The following is a 23702-nucleotide window of genomic DNA, read 5'->3' as shown; positions in this document are numbered from 1 at the left end:
ATAGCGTTCGGCCACCGCTCTGAGTAAGACGAACGTGTTGTCCACTCTCTAGACTTCTTTGAGGTTAGGCCGTTATACCTAAGACAGATTTGCACTCGATGACACCTCGACAACAGCCGGTCCTCACATTTACGTCTTGCTCTCCTTACGTCAGTATACATCACATGAGCTGTGACGCTGGCTTTGCAACATCTTGCGTGTCTTTAGGCTCGCCGCGACCAACACTTACCATGCACTGTCCACAAAACATGGAGGCGCCGGGGCTTGAACCCGGGACCTTTCACATGCAAAGCGAACGCTCTACCAACTGAGCTACGCCCCCAAGCGCAACAAAGCTGCGCTGTTTTCCATTCTTTGCTACTCTGATGTGCACGGACCTGATGGTTGGTTGGTTTGTAGGGGTGAAGGGACCAGTGTACAAAGGCGCGGTCAAGTTCATATACACAAGAGTTCCAAGTAGTTTCGATGCTCTGGTATTACGACTACAAATTACGTCTGTATTTAACGTCTTAAATTGAAAGGACAGTCGACTGATGACCACAGCAGTTGAGTCCCATAGTGCTCAGAGCCATTTTTTGAAAGGACAGTCACAAACCTTGTCGACAATCACACCGCGCCTGAGGTAACAAGCACATCTGAAGCCCAATTGTGCACTCGACTGTTCATGCCAACTCACTGCCTCGCACTTTACTACTGTGTACCACTCTTGTCGTCCAACTGCAAAACACTGGGCCACAACACGTTTCCGCGTCTCCATTGCACTGCGCAAACTACGAAACGCTCCCCAAACATGGCACTCACCCATGCAGACGACTTTTCCGACCTTCCACGACGCTCACGCAACGCTCACGCTAGTGAAAGCCTTATTTAGAGCTTGACGTCGCGCCCAAGCGAGTGAGCACATTTCGCCTACGGCTTAGGCCGCCCACCTAGTGTGGCTGCTCGGTGTCTGCAGGCAGCGAGGGGCTGCAAGCTTCCCGTGTTCGCGCCTGTGTCACCTCTGCTTGCTTGTCAGAGACAGAGTATCGCAAAACATACAACTCACTCCATGAATTGATTGCTACGGCATCTGTCATCAGCAGTCACAACTAGCAACACCAGTAGCAGCCGACTGCACGTAAAGAATGGGAATGTGCAGTGGGATTTTTGTGAACTCGGCGCAAGGCAGATCTTTCCGACATAGGTTTGAGAATCTTAAGGGCAGACTTGTACTGTTTCTAAATTCAGTGTAGCGGTGGGAGGAGGGTGCTTCCTGCGCGTAACATCACGCTTGCCAGTTGTGGCTGCTAATCGTTCGCTCGTATCTGCCTTGACACATTCGCTGGCTGTGAATTATCCCACTTGCGTGGCAGTGTGCGCATGTAGGTGTGTTAAAAATTCTGGAGGCGCTGGGTATCGATCCCAGTACCTCTCGCATGCTAAGCGAGCGCTCTACCATCTGAGCTACGCCCCCTGATGACAAATAGTGCTACATACAACCATATCAATATCACAGACCCCTTGCACTCCCATTATTCCGCAGACAAACACTATTCTCAATGTGTCCGTGAGGGTGTCTTTCAGGTTTCCTGCATTCTGTATCGAATCGTAGTTGGCCAAAATTAAAGTGGCGCGCACAACGTCGAAAATAGCGTTCGGCCACCGCTCTGAGTAAGACGAACGTGTTGTCCACTCTCTAGACTTCTTTGAGGTTAGGCCGTTATACCTAAGACAGATTTGCACTCGATGACACCTCGACAACAGCCGGTCCTCACATTTACGTCTTGCTCTCCTTACGTCAGTATACATCACATGAGCTGTGACGCTGGCTTTGCAACATCTTGCGTGTCTTTAGGCTCGCCGCGACCAACACTTACCATGCACTGTCCACAAAACATGGAGGCGCCGGGGCTTGAACCCGGGACCTTTCACATGCAAAGCGAACGCTCTACCAACTGAGCTACGCCCCCAAGGGCAACAAAGCTGCGCTGTTTTCCATTCTTTGCTACTCTGATGTGCACGGACCTGATGGTTGGTTGGTTTGTAGGGGTGAAGGGACCAGTGTACAAAGGCGCGGTCAAGTTCATATACACAAGAGTTCCAAGTAGTTTCGATGCTCTGGTATTACGACTACAAATTACGTCTGTATTTAACGTCTTAAATTGAAAGGACAGTCGACTGATGACCACAGCAGTTGAGTCCCATAGTGCTCAGAGCCATTTTTTGAAAGGACAGTCACAAACCTTGTCGACAATCACACCGCGCCTGAGGTAACAAGCACATCTGAAGCCCAATTGTGCACTCGACTGTTCATGCCAACTCACTGCCTCGCACTTTACTACTGTGTACCACTCTTGTCGTCCAACTGCAAAACACTGGGCCACAACACGTTTCCGCGTCTCCATTGCACTGCGCAAACTACGAAACGCTCCCCAAACATGGCACTCACCCATGCAGACGACTTTTCCGACTTTCCACGACGCTCACGCTAGTGAAAGCCTTATTTAGAGCTTGACGTCGCGCCCAAGCGAGTGAGCACATTTCGCCTACGGCTTAGGCCGCCCACCTAGTGTGGCTGCTCGGTGTCTGCAGGCAGCGAGGGGCTGCAAGCTTCCCGTGTTCGCGCCTTTGTCACCTCTGCTTGCTTGTCAGAGACAGAGTATCGCAAAACATACAACTCACTCCATGAATTGATTGCTACGGCATCTGTCATCAGCAGTCACAACTAGCAACACCAGTAGCAGCCGACTGCACGTAAAGAATGGGAATGTGCAGTGGGATTTTTGTGAACTCGGCGCAAGGCAGATCTTTCCGACATAGGTTTGAGAATCTTAAGGGCAGACTTGTACTGTTTCTAAATTCAGTGTAGCGGTGGGAGGAGGGTGCTTCCTGCGCGTAACATCACGCTTGCCAGTTGTGGCTGCTAATCGTTCGCTCGTATCTGCCTTGACACATTCGCTGGCTGTGAATTATCCCACTTGCGTGGCAGTGTGCGCATGTAGGTGTGTTAAAAATTCTGGAGGCGCTGGGTATCGATCCCAGTACCTCTCGCATGCTAAGCGAGCGCTCTACCATCTGAGCTACGCCCCCTGATGACAAATAGTGCTACATACAACCATATCAATATCACAGACCCCTTGCACTCCCATTATTCCGCAGACAAACACTATTCTCAATGTGTCCGTGAGGGTGTCTTTCAGGTTTCCTGCATTCTGTATCGAATCGTAGTTGGCCAAAATTAAAGTGGCGCGCACAACGTCGAAAATAGCGTTCGGCCACCGCTCTGAGTAAGACGAACGTGTTGTCCACTCTCTAGACTTCTTTGAGGTTAGGCCGTTATACCTAAGACAGATTTGCACTCGATGACACCTCGACAACAGCCGGTCCTCACATTTACGTCTTGCTCTCCTTACGTCAGTATACATCACATGAGCTGTGACGCTGGCTTTGCAACATCTTGCGTGTCTTTAGGCTCGCCGCGACCAACACTTACCATGCACTGTCCACAAAACATGGAGGCGCCGGGGCTTGAACCCGGGACCTTTCACATGCAAAGCGAACGCTCTACCAACTGAGCTACGCCCCCAAGGGCAACAAAGCTGCGCTGTTTTCCATTCTTTGCTACTCTGATGTGCACGGACCTGATGGTTGGTTGGTTTGTAGGGGTGAAGGGACCAGTGTACAAAGGCGCGGTCAAGTTCATATACACAAGAGTTCCAAGTAGTTTCGATGCTCTGGTATTACGACTACAAATTACGTCTGTATTTAACGTCTTAAATTGAAAGGACAGTCGACTGATGACCACAGCAGTTGAGTCCCATAGTGCTCAGAGCCATTTTTTGAAAGGACAGTCACAAACCTTGTCGACAATCACACCGCGCCTGAGGTAACAAGCACATCTGAAGCCCAATTGTGCACTCGACTGTTCATGCCAACTCACTGCCTCGCACTTTACTACTGTGTACCACTCTTGTCGTCCAACTGCAAAACACTGGGCCACAACACGTTTCCGCGTCTCCATTGCACTGCGCAAACTACGAAACGCTCCCCAAACATGGCACTCACCCATGCAGACGACTTTTCCGACCTTCCACGACGCTCACGCAACGCTCACGCTAGTGAAAGCCTTATTTAGAGCTTGACGTCGCGCCCAAGCGAGTGAGCACATTTCGCCTACGGCTTAGGCCGCCCACCTAGTGTGGCTGCTCGGTGTCTGCAGGCAGCGAGGGGCTGCAAGCTTCCCGTGTTCGCGCCTGTGTCACCTCTGCTTGCTTGTCAGAGACAGAGTATCGCAAAACATACAACTCACTCCATGAATTGATTGCTACGGCATCTGTCATCAGCAGTCACAACTAGCAACACCAGTAGCAGCCGACTGCACGTAAAGAATGGGAATGTGCAGTGGGATTTTTGTGAACTCGGCGCAAGGCAGATCTTTCCGACATAGGTTTGAGAATCTTAAGGGCAGACTTGTACTGTTTCTAAATTCAGTGTAGCGGTGGGAGGAGGGTGCTTCCTGCGCGTAACATCACGCTTGCCAGTTGTGGCTGCTAATCGTTCGCTCGTATCTGCCTTGACACATTCGCTGGCTGTGAATTATCCCACTTGCGTGGCAGTGTGCGCATGTAGGTGTGTTAAAAATTCTGGAGGCGCTGGGTATCGATCCCAGTACCTCTCGCATGCTAAGCGAGCGCTCTACCATCTGAGCTACGCCCCCTGATGACAAATAGTGCTACATACAACCATATCAATATCACAGACCCCTTGCACTCCCATTATTCCGCAGACAAACACTATTCTCAATGTGTCCGTGAGGGTGTCTTTCAGGTTTCCTGCATTCTGTATCGAATCGTAGTTGGCCAAAATTAAAGTGGCGCGCACAACGTCGAAAATAGCGTTCGGCCACCGCTCTGAGTAAGACGAACGTGTTGTCCACTCTCTAGACTTCTTTGAGGTTAGGCCGTTATACCTAAGACAGATTTGCACTCGATGACACCTCGACAACAGCCGGTCCTCACATTTACGTCTTGCTCTCCTTACGTCAGTATACATCACATGAGCTGTGACGCTGGCTTTGCAACATCTTGCGTGTCTTTAGGCTCGCCGCGACCAACACTTACCATGCACTGTCCACAAAACATGGAGGCGCCGGGGCTTGAACCCGGGACCTTTCACATGCAAAGCGAACGCTCTACCAACTGAGCTACGCCCCCAAGGGCAACAAAGCTGCGCTGTTTTCCATTCTTTGCTACTCTGATGTGCACGGACCTGATGGTTGGTTGGTTTGTAGGGGTGAAGGGACCAGTGTACAAAGGCGCGGTCAAGTTCATATACACAAGAGTTCCAAGTAGTTTCGATGCTCTGGTATTACGACTACAAATTACGTCTGTATTTAACGTCTTAAATTGAAAGGACAGTCGACTGATGACCACAGCAGTTGAGTCCCATAGTGCTCAGAGCCATTTTTTGAAAGGACAGTCACAAACCTTGTCGACAATCACACCGCGCCTGAGGTAACAAGCACATCTGAAGCCCAATTGTGCACTCGACTGTTCATGCCAACTCACTGCCTCGCACTTTACTACTGTGTACCACTCTTGTCGTCCAACTGCAAAACACTGGGCCACAACACGTTTCCGCGTCTCCATTGCACTGCGCAAACTACGAAACGCTCCCCAAACATGGCACTCACCCATGCAGACGACTTTTCCGACCTTCCACGACGCTCACGCAACGCTCACGCTAGTGAAAGCCTTATTTAGAGCTTGACGTCGCGCCCAAGCGAGTGAGCACATTTCGCCTACGGCTTAGGCCGCCCACCTAGTGTGGCTGCTCGGTGTCTGCAGGCAGCGAGGGGCTGCAAGCTTCCCGTGTTCGCGCCTGTGTCACCTCTGCTTGCTTGTCAGAGACAGAGTATCGCAAAACATACAACTCACTCCATGAATTGATTGCTACGGCATCTGTCATCAGCAGTCACAACTAGCAACACCAGTAGCAGCCGACTGCACGTAAAGAATGGGAATGTGCAGTGGGATTTTTGTGAACTCGGCGCAAGGCAGATCTTTCCGACATAGGTTTGAGAATCTTAAGGGCAGACTTGTACTGTTTCTAAATTCAGTGTAGCGGTGGGAGGAGGGTGCTTCCTGCGCGTAACATCACGCTTGCCAGTTGTGGCTGCTAATCGTTCGCTCGTATCTGCCTTGACACATTCGCTGGCTGTGAATTATCCCACTTGCGTGGCAGTGTGCGCATGTAGGTGTGTTAAAAATTCTGGAGGCGCTGGGTATCGATCCCAGTACCTCTCGCATGCTAAGCGAGCGCTCTACCATCTGAGCTACGCCCCCTGATGACAAATAGTGCTACATACAACCATATCAATATCACAGACCCCTTGCACTCCCATTATTCCGCAGACAAACACTATTCTCAATGTGTCCGTGAGGGTGTCTTTCAGGTTTCCTGCATTCTGTATCGAATCGTAGTTGGCCAAAATTAAAGTGGCGCGCACAACGTCGAAAATAGCGTTCGGCCACCGCTCTGAGTAAGACGAACGTGTTGTCCACTCTCTAGACTTCTTTGAGGTTAGGCCGTTATACCTAAGACAGATTTGCACTCGATGACACCTCGACAACAGCCGGTCCTCACATTTACGTCTTGCTCTCCTTACGTCAGTATACATCACATGAGCTGTGACGCTGGCTTTGCAACATCTTGCGTGTCTTTAGGCTCGCCGCGACCAACACTTACCATGCACTGTCCACAAAACATGGAGGCGCCGGGGCTTGAACCCGGGACCTTTCACATGCAAAGCGAACGCTCTACCAACTGAGCTACGCCCCCAAGCGCAACAAAGCTGCGCTGTTTTCCATTCTTTGCTACTCTGATGTGCACGGACCTGATGGTTGGTTGGTTTGTAGGGGTGAAGGGACCAGTGTACAAAGGCGCGGTCAAGTTCATATACACAAGAGTTCCAAGTAGTTTCGATGCTCTGGTATTACGACTACAAATTACGTCTGTATTTAACGTCTTAAATTGAAAGGACAGTCGACTGATGACCACAGCAGTTGAGTCCCATAGTGCTCAGAGCCATTTTTTGAAAGGACAGTCACAAACCTTGTCGACAATCACACCGCGCCTGAGGTAACAAGCACATCTGAAGCCCAATTGTGCACTCGACTGTTCATGCCAACTCACTGCCTCGCACTTTACTACTGTGTACCACTCTTGTCGTCCAACTGCAAAACACTGGGCCACAACACGTTTCCGCGTCTCCATTGCACTGCGCAAACTACGAAACGCTCCCCAAACATGGCACTCACCCATGCAGACGACTTTTCCGACTTTCCACGACGCTCACGCAACGCTCACGCTAGTGAAAGCCTTATTTAGAGCTTGACGTCGCGCCCAAGCGAGTGAGCACATTTCGCCTACGGCTTAGGCCGCCCACCTAGTGTGGCTGCTCGGTGTCTGCAGGCAGCGAGGGGCTGCAAGCTTCCCGTGTTCGCGCCTGTGTCACCTCTGCTTGCTTGTCAGAGACAGAGTATCGCAAAACATACAACTCACTCCATGAATTGATTGCTACGGCATCTGTCATCAGCAGTCACAACTAGCAACACCAGTAGCAGCCGACTGCACGTAAAGAATGGGAATGTGCAGTGGGATTTTTGTGAACTCGGCGCAAGGCAGATCTTTCCGACATAGGTTTGAGAATCTTAAGGGCAGACTTGTACTGTTTCTAAATTCAGTGTAGCGGTGGGAGGAGGGTGCTTCCTGCGCGTAACATCACGCTTGCCAGTTGTGGCTGCTAATCGTTCGCTCGTATCTGCCTTGACACATTCGCTGGCTGTGAATTATCCCACTTGCGTGGCAGTGTGCGCATGTAGGTGTGTTAAAAATTCTGGAGGCGCTGGGTATCGATCCCAGTACCTCTCGCATGCTAAGCGAGCGCTCTACCATCTGAGCTACGCCCCCTGATGACAAATAGTGCTACATACAACCATATCAATATCACAGACCCCTTGCACTCCCATTATTCCGCAGACAAACACTATTCTCAATGTGTCCGTGAGGGTGTCTTTCAGGTTTCCTGCATTCTGTATCGAATCGTAGTTGGCCAAAATTAAAGTGGCGCGCACAACGTCGAAAATAGCGTTCGGCCACCGCTCTGAGTAAGACGAACGTGTTGTCCACTCTCTAGACTTCTTTGAGGTTAGGCCGTTATACCTAAGACAGATTTGCACTCGATGACACCTCGACAACAGCCGGTCCTCACATTTACGTCTTGCTCTCCTTACGTCAGTATACATCACATGAGCTGTGACGCTGGCTTTGCAACATCTTGCGTGTCTTTAGGCTCGCCGCGACCAACACTTACCATGCACTGTCCACAAAACATGGAGGCGCCGGGGCTTGAACCCGGGACCTTTCACATGCAAAGCGAACGCTCTACCAACTGAGCTACGCCCCCAAGGGCAACAAAGCTGCGCTGTTTTCCATTCTTTGCTACTCTGATGTGCACGGACCTGATGGTTGGTTGGTTTGTAGGGGTGAAGGGACCAGTGTACAAAGGCGCGGTCAAGTTCATATACACAAGAGTTCCAAGTAGTTTCGATGCTCTGGTATTACGACTACAAATTACGTCTGTATTTAACGTCTTAAATTGAAAGGACAGTCGACTGATGACCACAGCAGTTGAGTCCCATAGTGCTCAGAGCCATTTTTTGAAAGGACAGTCACAAACCTTGTCGACAATCACACCGCGCCTGAGGTAACAAGCACATCTGAAGCCCAATTGTGCACTCGACTGTTCATGCCAACTCACTGCCTCGCACTTTACTACTGTGTACCACTCTTGTCGTCCAACTGCAAAACACTGGGCCACAACACGTTTCCGCGTCTCCATTGCACTGCGCAAACTACGAAACGCTCCCCAAACATGGCACTCACCCATGCAGACGACTTTTCCGACCTTCCACGACGCTCACGCAACGCTCACGCTAGTGAAAGCCTTATTTAGAGCTTGACGTCGCGCCCAAGCGAGTGAGCACATTTCGCCTACGGCTTAGGCCGCCCACCTAGTGTGGCTGCTCGGTGTCTGCAGGCAGCGAGGGGCTGCAAGCTTCCCGTGTTCGCGCCTGTGTCACCTCTGCTTGCTTGTCAGAGACAGAGTATCGCAAAACATACAACTCACTCCATGAATTGATTGCTACGGCATCTGTCATCAGCAGTCACAACTAGCAACACCAGTAGCAGCCGACTGCACGTAAAGAATGGGAATGTGCAGTGGGATTTTTGTGAACTCGGCGCAAGGCAGATCTTTCCGACATAGGTTTGAGAATCTTAAGGGCAGACTTGTACTGTTTCTAAATTCAGTGTAGCGGTGGGAGGAGGGTGCTTCCTGCGCGTAACATCACGCTTGCCAGTTGTGGCTGCTAATCGTTCGCTCGTATCTGCCTTGACACATTCGCTGGCTGTGAATTATCCCACTTGCGTGGCAGTGTGCGCATGTAGGTGTGTTAAAAATTCTGGAGGCGCTGGGTATCGATCCCAGTACCTCTCGCATGCTAAGCGAGCGCTCTACCATCTGAGCTACGCCCCCTGATGACAAATAGTGCTACATACAACCATATCAATATCACAGACCCCTTGCACTCCCATTATTCCGCAGACAAACACTATTCTCAATGTGTCCGTGAGGGTGTCTTTCAGGTTTCCTGCATTCTGTATCGAATCGTAGTTGGCCAAAATTAAAGTGGCGCGCACAACGTCGAAAATAGCGTTCGGCCACCGCTCTGAGTAAGACGAACGTGTTGTCCACTCTCTAGACTTCTTTGAGGTTAGGCCGTTATACCTAAGACAGATTTGCACTCGATGACACCTCGACAACAGCCGGTCCTCACATTTACGTCTTGCTCTCCTTACGTCAGTATACATCACATGAGCTGTGACGCTGGCTTTGCAACATCTTGCGTGTCTTTAGGCTCGCCGCGACCAACACTTACCATGCACTGTCCACAAAACATGGAGGCGCCGGGGCTTGAACCCGGGACCTTTCACATGCAAAGCGAACGCTCTACCAACTGAGCTACGCCCCCAAGCGCAACAAAGCTGCGCTGTTTTCCATTCTTTGCTACTCTGATGTGCACGGACCTGATGGTTGGTTGGTTTGTAGGGGTGAAGGGACCAGTGTACAAAGGCGCGGTCAAGTTCATATACACAAGAGTTCCAAGTAGTTTCGATGCTCTGGTATTACGACTACAAATTACGTCTGTATTTAACGTCTTAAATTGAAAGGACAGTCGACTGATGACCACAGCAGTTGAGTCCCATAGTGCTCAGAGCCATTTTTTGAAAGGACAGTCACAAACCTTGTCGACAATCACACCGCGCCTGAGGTAACAAGCACATCTGAAGCCCAATTGTGCACTCGACTGTTCATGCCAACTCACTGCCTCGCACTTTACTACTGTGTACCACTCTTGTCGTCCAACTGCAAAACACTGGGCCACAACACGTTTCCGCGTCTCCATTGCACTGCGCAAACTACGAAACGCTCCCCAAACATGGCACTCACCCATGCAGACGACTTTTCCGACCTTCCACGACGCTCACGCAACGCTCACGCTAGTGAAAGCCTTATTTAGAGCTTGACGTCGCGCCCAAGCGAGTGAGCACATTTCGCCTACGGCTTAGGCCGCCCACCTAGTGTGGCTGCTCGGTGTCTGCAGGCAGCGAGGGGCTGCAAGCTTCCCGTGTTCGCGCCTGTGTCACCTCTGCTTGCTTGTCAGAGACAGAGTATCGCAAAACATACAACTCACTCCATGAATTGATTGCTACGGCATCTGTCATCAGCAGTCACAACTAGCAACACCAGTAGCAGCCGACTGCACGTAAAGAATGGGAATGTGCAGTGGGATTTTTGTGAACTCGGCGCAAGGCAGATCTTTCCGACATAGGTTTGAGAATCTTAAGGGCAGACTTGTACTGTTTCTAAATTCAGTGTAGCGGTGGGAGGAGGGTGCTTCCTGCGCGTAACATCACGCTTGCCAGTTGTGGCTGCTAATCGTTCGCTCGTATCTGCCTTGACACATTCGCTGGCTGTGAATTATCCCACTTGCGTGGCAGTGTGCGCATGTAGGTGTGTTAAAAATTCTGGAGGCGCTGGGTATCGATCCCAGTACCTCTCGCATGCTAAGCGAGCGCTCTACCATCTGAGCTACGCCCCCTGATGACAAATAGTGCTACATACAACCATATCAATATCACAGACCCCTTGCACTCCCATTATTCCGCAGACAAACACTATTCTCAATGTGTCCGTGAGGGTGTCTTTCAGGTTTCCTGCATTCTGTATCGAATCGTAGTTGGCCAAAATTAAAGTGGCGCGCACAACGTCGAAAATAGCGTTCGGCCACCGCTCTGAGTAAGACGAACGTGTTGTCCACTCTCTAGACTTCTTTGAGGTTAGGCCGTTATACCTAAGACAGATTTGCACTCGATGACACCTCGACAACAGCCGGTCCTCACATTTACGTCTTGCTCTCCTTACGTCAGTATACATCACATGAGCTGTGACGCTGGCTTTGCAACATCTTGCGTGTCTTTAGGCTCGCCGCGACCAACACTTACCATGCACTGTCCACAAAACATGGAGGCGCCGGGGCTTGAACCCGGGACCTTTCACATGCAAAGCGAACGCTCTACCAACTGAGCTACGCCCCCAAGCGCAACAAAGCTGCGCTGTTTTCCATTCTTTGCTACTCTGATGTGCACGGACCTGATGGTTGGTTGGTTTGTAGGGGTGAAGGGACCAGTGTACAAAGGCGCGGTCAAGTTCATATACACAAGAGTTCCAAGTAGTTTCGATGCTCTGGTATTACGACTACAAATTACGTCTGTATTTAACGTCTTAAATTGAAAGGACAGTCGACTGATGACCACAGCAGTTGAGTCCCATAGTGCTCAGAGCCATTTTTTGAAAGGACAGTCACAAACCTTGTCGACAATCACACCGCGCCTGAGGTAACAAGCACATCTGAAGCCCAATTGTGCACTCGACTGTTCATGCCAACTCACTGCCTCGCACTTTACTACTGTGTACCACTCTTGTCGTCCAACTGCAAAACACTGGGCCACAACACGTTTCCGCGTCTCCATTGCACTGCGCAAACTACGAAACGCTCCCCAAACATGGCACTCACCCATGCAGACGACTTTTCCGACCTTCCACGACGCTCACGCAACGCTCACGCTAGTGAAAGCCTTATTTAGAGCTTGACGTCGCGCCCAAGCGAGTGAGCACATTTCGCCTACGGCTTAGGCCGCCCACCTAGTGTGGCTGCTCGGTGTCTGCAGGCAGCGAGGGGCTGCAAGCTTCCCGTGTTCGCGCCTGTGTCACCTCTGCTTGCTTGTCAGAGACAGAGTATCGCAAAACATACAACTCACTCCATGAATTGATTGCTACGGCATCTGTCATCAGCAGTCACAACTAGCAACACCAGTAGCAGCCGACTGCACGTAAAGAATGGGAATGTGCAGTGGGATTTTTGTGAACTCGGTGCAAGGCAGATCTTTCCGACATAGGTTTGAGAATCTTAAGGGCAGACTTGTACTGTTTCTAAATTCAGTGTAGCGGTGGGAGGAGGGTGCTTCCTGCGCGTAACATCACGCTTGCCAGTTGTGGCTGCTAATCGTTCGCTCGTATCTGCCTTGACACATTCGCTGGCTGTGAATTATCCCACTTGCGTGGCAGTGTGCGCATGTAGGTGTGTTAAAAATTCTGGAGGCGCTGGGTATCGATCCCAGTACCTCTCGCATGCTAAGCGAGCGCTCTACCATCTGAGCTACGCCCCCTGATGACAAATAGTGCTACATACAACCATATCAATATCACAGACCCCTTGCACTCCCATTATTCCGCAGACAAACACTATTCTCAATGTGTCCGTGAGGGTGTCTTTCAGGTTTCCTGCATTCTGTATCGAATCGTAGTTGGCCAAAATTAAAGTGGCGCGCACAACGTCGAAAATAGCGTTCGGCCACCGCTCTGAGTAAGACGAACGTGTTGTCCACTCTCTAGACTTCTTTGAGGTTAGGCCGTTATACCTAAGACAGATTTGCACTCGATGACACCTCGACAACAGCCGGTCCTCACATTTACGTCTTGCTCTCCTTACGTCAGTATACATCACATGAGCTGTGACGCTGGCTTTGCAACATCTTGCGTGTCTTTAGGCTCGCCGCGACCAACACTTACCATGCACTGTCCACAAAACATGGAGGCGCCGGGGCTTGAACCCGGGACCTTTCACATGCAAAGCGAACGCTCTACCAACTGAGCTACGCCCCCAAGGGCAACAAAGCTGCGCTGTTTTCCATTCTTTGCTACTCTGATGTGCACGGACCTGATGGTTGGTTGGTTTGTAGGGGTGAAGGGACCAGTGTACAAAGGCGCGGTCAAGTTCATATACACAAGAGTTCCAAGTAGTTTCGATGCTCTGGTATTACGACTACAAATTACGTCTGTATTTAACGTCTTAAATTGAAAGGACAGTCGACTGATGACCACAGCAGTTGAGTCCCATAGTGCTCAGAGCCATTTTTTGAAAGGACAGTCACAAACCTTGTCGACAATCACACCGCGCCTGAGGTAACAAGCACATCTGAAGCCCAATTGTGCACTCGACTGTTCATGCCAACTCACTGCCTCGCACTTTACTACTGTGTACCACTCTTGTCGTCCAACTGCAAAACACTGGGCCACAACACGTTTCCGCGTCTCCATTGCACTGCGCAAACTACGAAACGCTCCCCAAACATGGCACTCACCCATGCAGACGACTTTTCCGACCTTCCACGACGCTCACGCAACGCTCACGCTAGTGAAAGCCTTATTTAGAGCTTGACGTCGCGCCCAAGCGAGTGAGCACATTTCGCCTACGGCTTAGGCCGCCCACCTAGTGTGGCTGCTCGGTGTCTGCAGGCAGCGAGGGGCTGCAAGCTTCCCGTGTTCGCGCCTGTGTCACCTCTGCTTGCTTGTCAGAGACAGAGTATCGCAAAACATACAACTCACTCCATGAATTGATTGCTACGGCATCTGTCATCAGCAGTCACAACTAGCAACACCAGTAGCAGCCGACTGCACGTAAAGAATGGGAATGTGCAGTGGGATTTTTGTGAACTCGGCGCAAGGCAGATCTTTCCGACATAGGTTTGAGAATCTTAAGGGCAGACTTGTACTGTTTCTAAATTCAGTGTAGCGGTGGGAGGAGGGTGCTTCCTGCGCGTAACATCACGCTTGCCAGTTGTGGCTGCTAATCGTTCGCTCGTATCTGCCTTGACACATTCGCTGGCTGTGAATTATCCCACTTGCGTGGCAGTGTGCGCATGTAGGTGTGTTAAAAATTCTGGAGGCGCTGGGTATCGATCCCAGTACCTCTCGCATGCTAAGCGAGCGCTCTACCATCTGAGCTACGCCCCCTGATGACAAATAGTGCTACATACAACCATATCAATATCACAGACCCCTTGCACTCCCATTATTCCGCAGACAAACACTATTCTCAATGTGTCCGTGAGGGTGTCTTTCAGGTTTCCTGCATTCTGTATCGAATCGTAGTTGGCCAAAATTAAAGTGGCGCGCACAACGTCGAAAATAGCGTTCGGCCACCGCTCTGAGTAAGACGAACGTGTTGTCCACTCTCTAGACTTCTTTGAGGTTAGGCCGTTATACCTAAGACAGATTTGCACTCGATGACACCTCGACAACAGCCGGTCCTCACATTTACGTCTTGCTCTCCTTACGTCAGTATACATCACATGAGCTGTGACGCTGGCTTTGCAACATCTTGCGTGTCTTTAGGCTCGCCGCGACCAACACTTACCATGCACTGTCCACAAAACATGGAGGCGCCGGGGCTTGAACCCGGGACCTTTCACATGCAAAGCGAACGCTCTACCAACTGAGCTACGCCCCCAAGGGCAACAAAGCTGCGCTGTTTTCCATTCTTTGCTACTCTGATGTGCACGGACCTGATGGTTGGTTGGTTTGTAGGGGTGAAGGGACCAGTGTACAAAGGCGCGGTCAAGTTCATATACACAAGAGTTCCAAGTAGTTTCGATGCTCTGGTATTACGACTACAAATTACGTCTGTATTTAACGTCTTAAATTGAAAGGACAGTCGACTGATGACCACAGCAGTTGAGTCCCATAGTGCTCAGAGCCATTTTTTGAAAGGACAGTCACAAACCTTGTCGACAATCACACCGCGCCTGAGGTAACAAGCACATCTGAAGCCCAATTGTGCACTCGACTGTTCATGCCAACTCACTGCCTCGCACTTACTACTGTGTACCACTCTTGTCGTCCAACTGCAAAACACTGGGCCACACAACACGTTTCCGCGTCTCCATTGCACTGCGCAAACTACGAAACGCTCCCCAAACATGGCACTCACCCATGCAGACGACTTTTCCGACCTTCCACGACGCTCACGCAACGCTCACGCTAGTGAAAGTCTTATTTAGAGCTTGACGTCGCGCCCAAGCGAGTGAGGCACATTTCGCCTACGGCTTAGGCCGCCCACCTAGTGTGGCTGCTCGGTGTCTGCAGGCAGCGAGGGGCTGCAAGCTTCCCGTGTTCGCGCCTGTGTCACCTCTGCTTGCTTGTCAGAGACAGAGTATCGCAAAAACATACAACTCACTCCATGAATTGATTGCTACGGCATCTGTCATCAGCAGTCACAACTAGCAACACCAGTAGCAGCCGACTGCACGTAAAGAATGGGAATGTGCAGTGGGATTTTTGTGAACTCGGCGCAAGGCAGATCTTTCCGACATAGGTTTGAGAATCTTAAGGGCAGACTTGTACTGTTTCTAAATTCAGTGTAGCGGTGGGAGGAGGGTGCTTCCTGCGCGTAACATCACGCTTGCCAGTTGTGGCTGCTAATCGTTCGCTCGTATCTGCCTTGACACATCGCTGGCTGTGAATTATCCCACTTGCGTGGCAGTGTGCGCATGTAGGTGTGTTAAAAATTCTGGAGGCGCTGGGTATCGATCCCAGTACCTCTCGCATGCTAAGCGAGCGCTCTACCATCTGAGCTACGCCCCCTGATGACAAATAGTGCTACATACAACCATATCAATATCACAGACCCCTTGCACTCCCATTATTCCGCAGACAAACACTATTCTCAATGTGTCCGTGAGGGTGTCTTTCAGGTTCCTGCATTCTGTATCGAATCGTAGTTGGCCAAAATTAAAGTGGCGCGCACAACGTCGAAAATAGCGTTCGGCCACCGCTCTGAGTAAGACGAACGTGTTGTCCACTCTCTAGACTTCTTTGAGGTTAGGCCGTTATACCTAAGACAGATTTGCACTCGATGACACCTCGACAACAGCCGGTCCTCACATTTACGTCTTGCTCTCCTTACGTCAGTATACATCACATGAGCTGTGACGCTGGCTTTGCAACATCTTGCGTGTCTTTAGGCTCGCCGCGACCAACACTTACCATGCACTGTCCACAAAACATGGAGGCGCCGGGGCTTGAACCAGCGGACCTTTCACATGCAAAGCGAACGCCTCTACCAACTGAGCTACCGCCCCCAAGGGCAACAAAAGCTGCGCTGTTTTCCATTCTTTGCTACTCTGATGTGCACGGACCTGATGGTTGGTTGGTTTGTAGGGGTGAAGGGACCAGTGTACAAAGGCGCGGTCAAGTTCATATACACAAGAGTTCCAAGTAGTTTCGATGCTCTGGTATTACGGACTACAAATTACGTCTGTATTTAACGTCTTAAATGAAAGGACAGTCGACTGATGACCACAGCCAGTTGAGTCCCATAGTGCTCAGAGCCATTTTTTGAAAGGACAGTCACAAACCTTGTCGACAATCACACCGCGCCTGAGGTAACAAGCACATCTGAAGCCCAATTGTGCACTCGACTGTTCATTGCCAACTCACTGCTCGCACTTTACTACTGTGTACCACTCTTGTCGTCCAACTGCAAAACACTGGGCCACAACACGTTTCCGCGTCTCCATTGCACTGCGCAAACTACGAAACGCTCCCCAAACATGGCACTCACCCATGCAGACGACTTTTCCGACCTTCCACGACGCTCACAGCAACGCTCACCGCTAGTGAAAGCCTTATTTAGAGCTTGACGTCGCGCCTGAGCACATTTCGCCTACGGCTTAGGCCGCCCACCTAGTGTGGCTGCTCGGTGTCTGCAGGCAGCGAGGGGCTGCAAGCTTCCCGTGTTCGCGCCTGTGTCACCTCTGCTTGCTTGTCAGAGACAGAGTATCGCAAAACATACAACTCACTCCATGAATTGATTGCTACGGCATCTGTCATCAGCAGTCACAACTAGCAACACCAGTAGCAGCCGACTGCACGTAAAGAATGGGAATGTGCAGTGGGATTTTTGTGAACTCGGCGCAAGGCAGATCTTTCCGACATAGGTTTGAGAATCTTAAGGGCAGACTTGTACTGTTTCTAAATTCAGTGTAGCGGTGGGAGGAGGGTGCTTCCTGCGCGTAACATCACGCTTGCCAGTTGTGGCTGCTAATCGTTCGCTCGTATCTGCCTTGACACATTCGCTGGCTGTGAATTATCCCACTTGCGTGGCAGTGTGCGCATGTAGGTGTGTTAAAAATTCTGGAGGCGCTGGGTATCGATCCCAGTACCTCTCGCATGCTAAGCGAGCGCTCTACCATCTGAGCTACGCCCCCTGATGACAAATAGTGCTACATACAACCATATCAATATCACAGACCCCTTGCACTCCCATTATTCCGCAGACAAACACTATTCTCAATGTGTCCGTGAGGGTGTCTTTCAGGTTTCCTGCATTCTGTATCGAATCGTAGTTGGCCAAAATTAAAGTGGCGCGCACAACGTCGAAAATAGCGTTCGGCCACCGCTCTGAGTAAGACGAACGTGTTGTCCACTCTCTAGACTTCTTTGAGGTTAGGCCGTTATACCTAAGACAGATTTGCACTCGATGACACCTCGACAACAGCCGGTCCTCACATTTACGTCTTGCTCTCCTTACGTCAGTATACATCACATGAGCTGTGACGCTGGCTTTGCAACATCTTGCGTGTCTTTAGGCTCGCCGCGACCAACACTTACCATGCACTGTCCACAAAACATGGAGGCGCCGGGGCTTGAACCCGGGACCTTTCACATGCAAAGCGAACGCTCTACCAACTGAGCTACGCCCCCAAGGGCAACAAAGCTGCGCTGTTTTCCATTCTTTGCTACTCTGATGTGCACGGACCTGATGGTTGGTTGGTTTGTAGGGGTGAAGGGACCAGTGTACAAAGGCGCGGTCAAGTTCATATACACAAGAGTTCCAAGTAGTTTCGATGCTCTGGTATTACGACTACAAATTACGTCTGTATTTAACGTCTTAAATTGAAAGGACAGTCGACTGATGACCACAGCAGTTGAGTCCCATAGTGCTCAGAGCCATTTTTTGAAAGGACAGTCACAAACCTTGTCGACAATCACACCGCGCCTGAGGTAACAAGCACATCTGAAGCCCAATTGTGCACTCGACTGTTCATGCCAACTCACTGCCTCGCACTTTACTACTGTGTACCACTCTTGTCGTCCAACTGCAAAACACTGGGCCACAACACGTTTCCGCGTCTCCATTGCACTGCGCAAACTACGAAACGCTCCCCAAACATGGCACTCACCCATGCAGACGACTTTTCCGACCTTCCACGACGCTCACGCAACGCTCACGCTAGTGAAAGCCTTATTTAGAGCTTGACGTCGCGCCCAAGCGAGTGAGCACATTTCGCCTACGGCTTAGGCCGCCCACCTAGTGTGGCTGCTCGGTGTCTGCAGGCAGCGAGGGGCTGCAAGCTTCCCGTGTTCGCGCCTGTGTCACCTCTGCTTGCTTGTCAGAGACAGAGTATCGCAAAACATACAACTCACTCCATGAATTGATTGCTACGGCATCTGTCATCAGCAGTCACAACTAGCAACACCAGTAGCAGCCGACTGCACGTAAAGAATGGGAATGTGCAGTGGGATTTTTGTGAACTCGGCGCAAGGCAGATCTTTCCGACATAGGTTTGAGAATCTTAAGGGCAGACTTGTACTGTTTCTAAATTCAGTGTAGCGGTGGGAGGAGGGTGCTTCCTGCGCGTAACATCACGCTTGCCAGTTGTGGCTGCTAATCGTTCGCTCGTATCTGCCTTGACACATTCGCTGGCTGTGAATTATCCCACTTGCGTGGCAGTGTGCGCATGTAGGTGTGTTAAAAATTCTGGAGGCGCTGGGTATCGATCCCAGTACCTCTCGCATGCTAAGCGAGCGCTCTACCATCTGAGCTACGCCCCCTGATGACAAATAGTGCTACATACAACCATATCAATATCACAGACCCCTTGCACTCCCATTATTCCGCAGACAAACACTATTCTCAATGTGTCCGTGAGGGTGTCTTTCAGGTTTCCTGCATTCTGTATCGAATCGTAGTTGGCCAAAATTAAAGTGGCGCGCACAACGTCGAAAATAGCGTTCGGCCACCGCTCTGAGTAAGACGAACGTGTTGTCCACTCTCTAGACTTCTTTGAGGTTAGGCCGTTATACCTAAGACAGATTTGCACTCGATGACACCTCGACAACAGCCGGTCCTCACATTTACGTCTTGCTCTCCTTACGTCAGTATACATCACATGAGCTGTGACGCTGGCTTTGCAACATCTTGCGTGTCTTTAGGCTCGCCGCGACCAACACTTACCATGCACTGTCCACAAAACATGGAGGCGCCGGGGCTTGAACCCGGGACCTTTCACATGCAAAGCGAACGCTCTACCAACTGAGCTACGCCCCCAAGGGCAACAAAGCTGCGCTGTTTTCCATTCTTTGCTACTCTGATGTGCACGGACCTGATGGTTGGTTGGTTTGTAGGGGTGAAGGGACCAGTGTACAAAGGCGCGGTCAAGTTCATATACACAAGAGTTCCAAGTAGTTTCGATGCTCTGGTATTACGACTACAAATTACGTCTGTATTTAACGTCTTAAATTGAAAGGACAGTCGACTGATGACCACAGCAGTTGAGTCCCATAGTGCTCAGAGCCATTTTTTGAAAGGACAGTCACAAACCTTGTCGACAATCACACCGCGCCTGAGGTAACAAGCACATCTGAAGCCCAATTGTGCACTCGACTGTTCATGCCAACTCACTGCCTCGCACTTTACTACTGTGTACCACTCTTGTCGTCCAACTGCAAAACACTGGGCCACAACACGTTTCCGCGTCTCCATTGCACTGCGCAAACTACGAAACGCTCCCCAAACATGGCACTCACCCATGCAGACGACTTTTCCGACCTTCCACGACGCTCACGCAACGCTCACGCTAGTGAAAGCCTTATTTAGAGCTTGACGTCGCGCCCAAGCGAGTGAGCACATTTCGCCTACGGCTTAGGCCGCCCACCTAGTGTGGCTGCTCGGTGTCTGCAGGCAGCGAGGGGCTGCAAGCTTCCCGTGTTCGCGCCTGTGTCACCTCTGCTTGCTTGTCAGAGACAGAGTATCGCAAAACATACAACTCACTCCATGAATTGATTGCTACGGCATCTGTCATCAGCAGTCACAACTAGCAACACCAGTAGCAGCCGACTGCACGTAAAGAATGGGAATGTGCAGTGGGATTTTTGTGAACTCGGCGCAAGGCAGATCTTTCCGACATAGGTTTGAGAATCTTAAGGGCAGACTTGTACTGTTTCTAAATTCAGTGTAGCGGTGGGAGGAGGGTGCTTCCTGCGCGTAACATCACGCTTGCCAGTTGTGGCTGCTAATCGTTCGCTCGTATCTGCCTTGACACATTCGCTGGCTGTGAATTATCCCACTTGCGTGGCAGTGTGCGCATGTAGGTGTGTTAAAAATTCTGGAGGCGCTGGGTATCGATCCCAGTACCTCTCGCATGCTAAGCGAGCGCTCTACCATCTGAGCTACGCCCCCTGATGACAAATAGTGCTACATACAACCATATCAATATCACAGACCCCTTGCACTCCCATTATTCCGCAGACAAACACTATTCTCAATGTGTCCGTGAGGGTGTCTTTCAGGTTTCCTGCATTCTGTATCGAATCGTAGTTGGCCAAAATTAAAGTGGCGCGCACAACGTCGAAAATAGCGTTCGGCCACCGCTCTGAGTAAGACGAACGTGTTGTCCACTCTCTAGACTTCTTTGAGGTTAGGCCGTTATACCTAAGACAGATTTGCACTCGATGACACCTCGACAACAGCCGGTCCTCACATTTACGTCTTGCTCTCCTTACGTCAGTATACATCACATGAGCTGTGACGCTGGCTTTGCAACATCTTGCGTGTCTTTAGGCTCGCCGCGACCAACACTTACCATGCACTGTCCACAAAACATGGAGGCGCCGGGGCTTGAACCCGGGACCTTTCACATGCAAAGCGAACGCTCTACCAACTGAGCTACGCCCCCAAGGGCAACAAAGCTGCGCTGTTTTCCATTCTTTGCTACTCTGATGTGCACGGACCTGATGGTTGGTTGGTTTGTAGGGGTGAAGGGACCAGTGTACAAAGGCGCGGTCAAGTTCATATACACAAGAGTTCCAAGTAGTTTCGATGCTCTGGTATTACGACTACAAATTACGTCTGTATTTAACGTCTTAAATTGAAAGGACAGTCGACTGATGACCACAGCAGTTGAGTCCCATAGTGCTCAGAGCCATTTTTTGAAAGGACAGTCACAAACCTTGTCGACAATCACACCGCGCCTGAGGTAACAAGCACATCTGAAGCCCAATTGTGCACTCGACTGTTCATGCCAACTCACTGCCTCGCACTTTACTACTGTGTACCACTCTTGTCGTCCAACTGCAAAACACTGGGCCACAACACGTTTCCGCGTCTCCATTGCACTGCGCAAACTACGAAACGCTCCCCAAACATGGCACTCACCCATGCAGACGACTTTTCCGACCTTCCACGACGCTCACGCAACGCTCACGCTAGTGAAAGCCTTATTTAGAGCTTGACGTCGCGCCCAAGCGAGTGAGCACATTTCGCCTACGGCTTAGGCCGCCCACCTAGTGTGGCTGCTCGGTGTCTGCAGGCAGCGAGGGGCTGCAAGCTTCCCGTGTTCGCGCCTGTGTCACCTCTGCTTGCTTGTCAGAGACAGAGTATCGCAAAACATACAACTCACTCCATGAATTGATTGCTACGGCATCTGTCATCAGCAGTCACAACTAGCAACACCAGTAGCAGCCGACTGCACGTAAAGAATGGGAATGTGCAGTGGGATTTTTGTGAACTCGGCGCAAGGCAGATCTTTCCGACATAGGTTTGAGAATCTTAAGGGCAGACTTGTACTGTTTCTAAATTCAGTGTAGCGGTGGGAGGAGGGTGCTTCCTGCGCGTAACATCACGCTTGCCAGTTGTGGCTGCTAATCGTTCGCTCGTATCTGCCTTGACACATTCGCTGGCTGTGAATTATCCCACTTGCGTGGCAGTGTGCGCATGTAGGTGTGTTAAAAATTCTGGAGGCGCTGGGTATCGATCCCAGTACCTCTCGCATGCTAAGCGAGCGCTCTACCATCTGAGCTACGCCCCCTGATGACAAATAGTGCTACATACAACCATATCAATATCACAGACCCCTTGCACTCCCATTATTCCGCAGACAAACACTATTCTCAATGTGTCCGTGAGGGTGTCTTTCAGGTTTCCTGCATTCTGTATCGAATCGTAGTTGGCCAAAATTAAAGTGGCGCGCACAACGTCGAAAATAGCGTTCGGCCACCGCTCTGAGTAAGACGAACGTGTTGTCCACTCTCTAGACTTCTTTGAGGTTAGGCCGTTATACCTAAGACAGATTTGCACTCGATGACACCTCGACAACAGCCGGTCCTCACATTTACGTCTTGCTCTCCTTACGTCAGTATACATCACATGAGCTGTGACGCTGGCTTTGCAACATCTTGCGTGTCTTTAGGCTCGCCGCGACCAACACTTACCATGCACTGTCCACAAAACATGGAGGCGCCGGGGCTTGAACCCGGGACCTTTCACATGCAAAGCGAACGCTCTACCAACTGAGCTACGCCCCCAAGGGCAACAAAGCTGCGCTGTTTTCCATTCTTTGCTACTCTGATGTGCACGGACCTGATGGTTGGTTGGTTTGTAGGGGTGAAGGGACCAGTGTACAAAGGCGCGGTCAAGTTCATATACACAAGAGTTCCAAGTAGTTTCGATGCTCTGGTATTACGACTACAAATTACGTCTGTATTTAACGTCTTAAATTGAAAGGACAGTCGACTGATGACCACAGCAGTTGAGTCCCATAGTGCTCAGAGCCATTTTTTGAAAGGACAGTCACAAACCTTGTCGACAATCACACCGCGCCTGAGGTAACAAGCACATCTGAAGCCCAATTGTGCACTCGACTGTTCATGCCAACTCACTGCCTCGCACTTTACTACTGTGTACCACTCTTGTCGTCCAACTGCAAAACACTGGGCCACAACACGTTTCCGCGTCTCCATTGCACTGCGCAAACTACGAAACGCTCCCCAAACATGGCACTCACCCATGCAGACGACTTTTCCGACTTTCCACGACGCTCACGCAACGCTCACGCTAGTGAAAGCCTTATTTAGAGCTTGACGTCGCGCCCAAGCGAGTGAGCACATTTCGCCTACGGCTTAGGCCGCCCACCTAGTG

General features: G+C 50.7%; 28 non-coding genes across 28 annotated transcripts; all 28 read right to left on the bottom strand.

Annotated features, from left to right (window-relative positions):
* Positions 1 to 249: 249 nt before the first annotated feature.
* Trnaa-ugc (transfer RNA alanine (anticodon UGC)) lies at positions 250 to 322 on the bottom strand. Its single transcript has one exon. It is a non-coding gene; the product is annotated as a tRNA-Ala (tRNA).
* Positions 323 to 1380: 1058 nt separating this feature from the next.
* Trnaa-agc (transfer RNA alanine (anticodon AGC)) lies at positions 1381 to 1453 on the bottom strand. Its single transcript has one exon. It is a non-coding gene; the product is annotated as a tRNA-Ala (tRNA).
* A 423-nt stretch (positions 1454 to 1876) lies between these two features.
* On the bottom strand, positions 1877 to 1949 carry Trnaa-ugc (transfer RNA alanine (anticodon UGC)). Its single transcript has one exon. It is a non-coding gene; the product is annotated as a tRNA-Ala (tRNA).
* A 1047-nt stretch (positions 1950 to 2996) lies between these two features.
* Trnaa-agc (transfer RNA alanine (anticodon AGC)) lies at positions 2997 to 3069 on the bottom strand. The gene has a single exon. It is a non-coding gene; the product is annotated as a tRNA-Ala (tRNA).
* A 423-nt stretch (positions 3070 to 3492) lies between these two features.
* On the bottom strand, positions 3493 to 3565 carry Trnaa-ugc (transfer RNA alanine (anticodon UGC)). The gene has a single exon. It is a non-coding gene; the product is annotated as a tRNA-Ala (tRNA).
* A 1058-nt stretch (positions 3566 to 4623) lies between these two features.
* Trnaa-agc (transfer RNA alanine (anticodon AGC)) lies at positions 4624 to 4696 on the bottom strand. The gene has a single exon. It is a non-coding gene; the product is annotated as a tRNA-Ala (tRNA).
* Positions 4697 to 5119: 423 nt separating this feature from the next.
* On the bottom strand, positions 5120 to 5192 carry Trnaa-ugc (transfer RNA alanine (anticodon UGC)). Its single transcript has one exon. It is a non-coding gene; the product is annotated as a tRNA-Ala (tRNA).
* Positions 5193 to 6250: 1058 nt separating this feature from the next.
* Positions 6251 to 6323, bottom strand: Trnaa-agc (transfer RNA alanine (anticodon AGC)). The gene has a single exon. It is a non-coding gene; the product is annotated as a tRNA-Ala (tRNA).
* Positions 6324 to 6746: 423 nt separating this feature from the next.
* On the bottom strand, positions 6747 to 6819 carry Trnaa-ugc (transfer RNA alanine (anticodon UGC)). The gene has a single exon. It is a non-coding gene; the product is annotated as a tRNA-Ala (tRNA).
* Positions 6820 to 7877: 1058 nt separating this feature from the next.
* On the bottom strand, positions 7878 to 7950 carry Trnaa-agc (transfer RNA alanine (anticodon AGC)). The gene has a single exon. It is a non-coding gene; the product is annotated as a tRNA-Ala (tRNA).
* Positions 7951 to 8373: 423 nt separating this feature from the next.
* Positions 8374 to 8446, bottom strand: Trnaa-ugc (transfer RNA alanine (anticodon UGC)). Its single transcript has one exon. It is a non-coding gene; the product is annotated as a tRNA-Ala (tRNA).
* Positions 8447 to 9504: 1058 nt separating this feature from the next.
* Positions 9505 to 9577, bottom strand: Trnaa-agc (transfer RNA alanine (anticodon AGC)). The gene has a single exon. It is a non-coding gene; the product is annotated as a tRNA-Ala (tRNA).
* Positions 9578 to 10000: 423 nt separating this feature from the next.
* Positions 10001 to 10073, bottom strand: Trnaa-ugc (transfer RNA alanine (anticodon UGC)). Its single transcript has one exon. It is a non-coding gene; the product is annotated as a tRNA-Ala (tRNA).
* Positions 10074 to 11131: 1058 nt separating this feature from the next.
* On the bottom strand, positions 11132 to 11204 carry Trnaa-agc (transfer RNA alanine (anticodon AGC)). Its single transcript has one exon. It is a non-coding gene; the product is annotated as a tRNA-Ala (tRNA).
* A 423-nt stretch (positions 11205 to 11627) lies between these two features.
* Positions 11628 to 11700, bottom strand: Trnaa-ugc (transfer RNA alanine (anticodon UGC)). Its single transcript has one exon. It is a non-coding gene; the product is annotated as a tRNA-Ala (tRNA).
* A 1058-nt stretch (positions 11701 to 12758) lies between these two features.
* Trnaa-agc (transfer RNA alanine (anticodon AGC)) lies at positions 12759 to 12831 on the bottom strand. The gene has a single exon. It is a non-coding gene; the product is annotated as a tRNA-Ala (tRNA).
* Positions 12832 to 13254: 423 nt separating this feature from the next.
* Trnaa-ugc (transfer RNA alanine (anticodon UGC)) lies at positions 13255 to 13327 on the bottom strand. The gene has a single exon. It is a non-coding gene; the product is annotated as a tRNA-Ala (tRNA).
* Positions 13328 to 14385: 1058 nt separating this feature from the next.
* On the bottom strand, positions 14386 to 14458 carry Trnaa-agc (transfer RNA alanine (anticodon AGC)). Its single transcript has one exon. It is a non-coding gene; the product is annotated as a tRNA-Ala (tRNA).
* Positions 14459 to 14881: 423 nt separating this feature from the next.
* On the bottom strand, positions 14882 to 14954 carry Trnaa-ugc (transfer RNA alanine (anticodon UGC)). The gene has a single exon. It is a non-coding gene; the product is annotated as a tRNA-Ala (tRNA).
* Positions 14955 to 16014: 1060 nt separating this feature from the next.
* Positions 16015 to 16087, bottom strand: Trnaa-agc (transfer RNA alanine (anticodon AGC)). The gene has a single exon. It is a non-coding gene; the product is annotated as a tRNA-Ala (tRNA).
* A 1552-nt stretch (positions 16088 to 17639) lies between these two features.
* Trnaa-agc (transfer RNA alanine (anticodon AGC)) lies at positions 17640 to 17712 on the bottom strand. Its single transcript has one exon. It is a non-coding gene; the product is annotated as a tRNA-Ala (tRNA).
* Positions 17713 to 18135: 423 nt separating this feature from the next.
* Positions 18136 to 18208, bottom strand: Trnaa-ugc (transfer RNA alanine (anticodon UGC)). Its single transcript has one exon. It is a non-coding gene; the product is annotated as a tRNA-Ala (tRNA).
* A 1058-nt stretch (positions 18209 to 19266) lies between these two features.
* On the bottom strand, positions 19267 to 19339 carry Trnaa-agc (transfer RNA alanine (anticodon AGC)). The gene has a single exon. It is a non-coding gene; the product is annotated as a tRNA-Ala (tRNA).
* Positions 19340 to 19762: 423 nt separating this feature from the next.
* On the bottom strand, positions 19763 to 19835 carry Trnaa-ugc (transfer RNA alanine (anticodon UGC)). Its single transcript has one exon. It is a non-coding gene; the product is annotated as a tRNA-Ala (tRNA).
* Positions 19836 to 20893: 1058 nt separating this feature from the next.
* Trnaa-agc (transfer RNA alanine (anticodon AGC)) lies at positions 20894 to 20966 on the bottom strand. The gene has a single exon. It is a non-coding gene; the product is annotated as a tRNA-Ala (tRNA).
* Positions 20967 to 21389: 423 nt separating this feature from the next.
* Trnaa-ugc (transfer RNA alanine (anticodon UGC)) lies at positions 21390 to 21462 on the bottom strand. Its single transcript has one exon. It is a non-coding gene; the product is annotated as a tRNA-Ala (tRNA).
* A 1058-nt stretch (positions 21463 to 22520) lies between these two features.
* On the bottom strand, positions 22521 to 22593 carry Trnaa-agc (transfer RNA alanine (anticodon AGC)). Its single transcript has one exon. It is a non-coding gene; the product is annotated as a tRNA-Ala (tRNA).
* A 423-nt stretch (positions 22594 to 23016) lies between these two features.
* Positions 23017 to 23089, bottom strand: Trnaa-ugc (transfer RNA alanine (anticodon UGC)). Its single transcript has one exon. It is a non-coding gene; the product is annotated as a tRNA-Ala (tRNA).
* Positions 23090 to 23702: the final 613 nt, after the last annotated feature.

The sequence above is a fragment of the Schistocerca nitens genome, unplaced genomic scaffold (genome assembly GCF_023898315.1).
Source record: "Schistocerca nitens isolate TAMUIC-IGC-003100 unplaced genomic scaffold, iqSchNite1.1 HiC_scaffold_47, whole genome shotgun sequence".
NCBI classification, from domain to species: Eukaryota; Metazoa; Arthropoda; class Insecta; order Orthoptera; family Acrididae; genus Schistocerca; species Schistocerca nitens.
The sequence above is the reverse complement of the archived record's forward strand: the minus strand, read 5'-3'. Positions and strand labels throughout refer to the sequence as shown.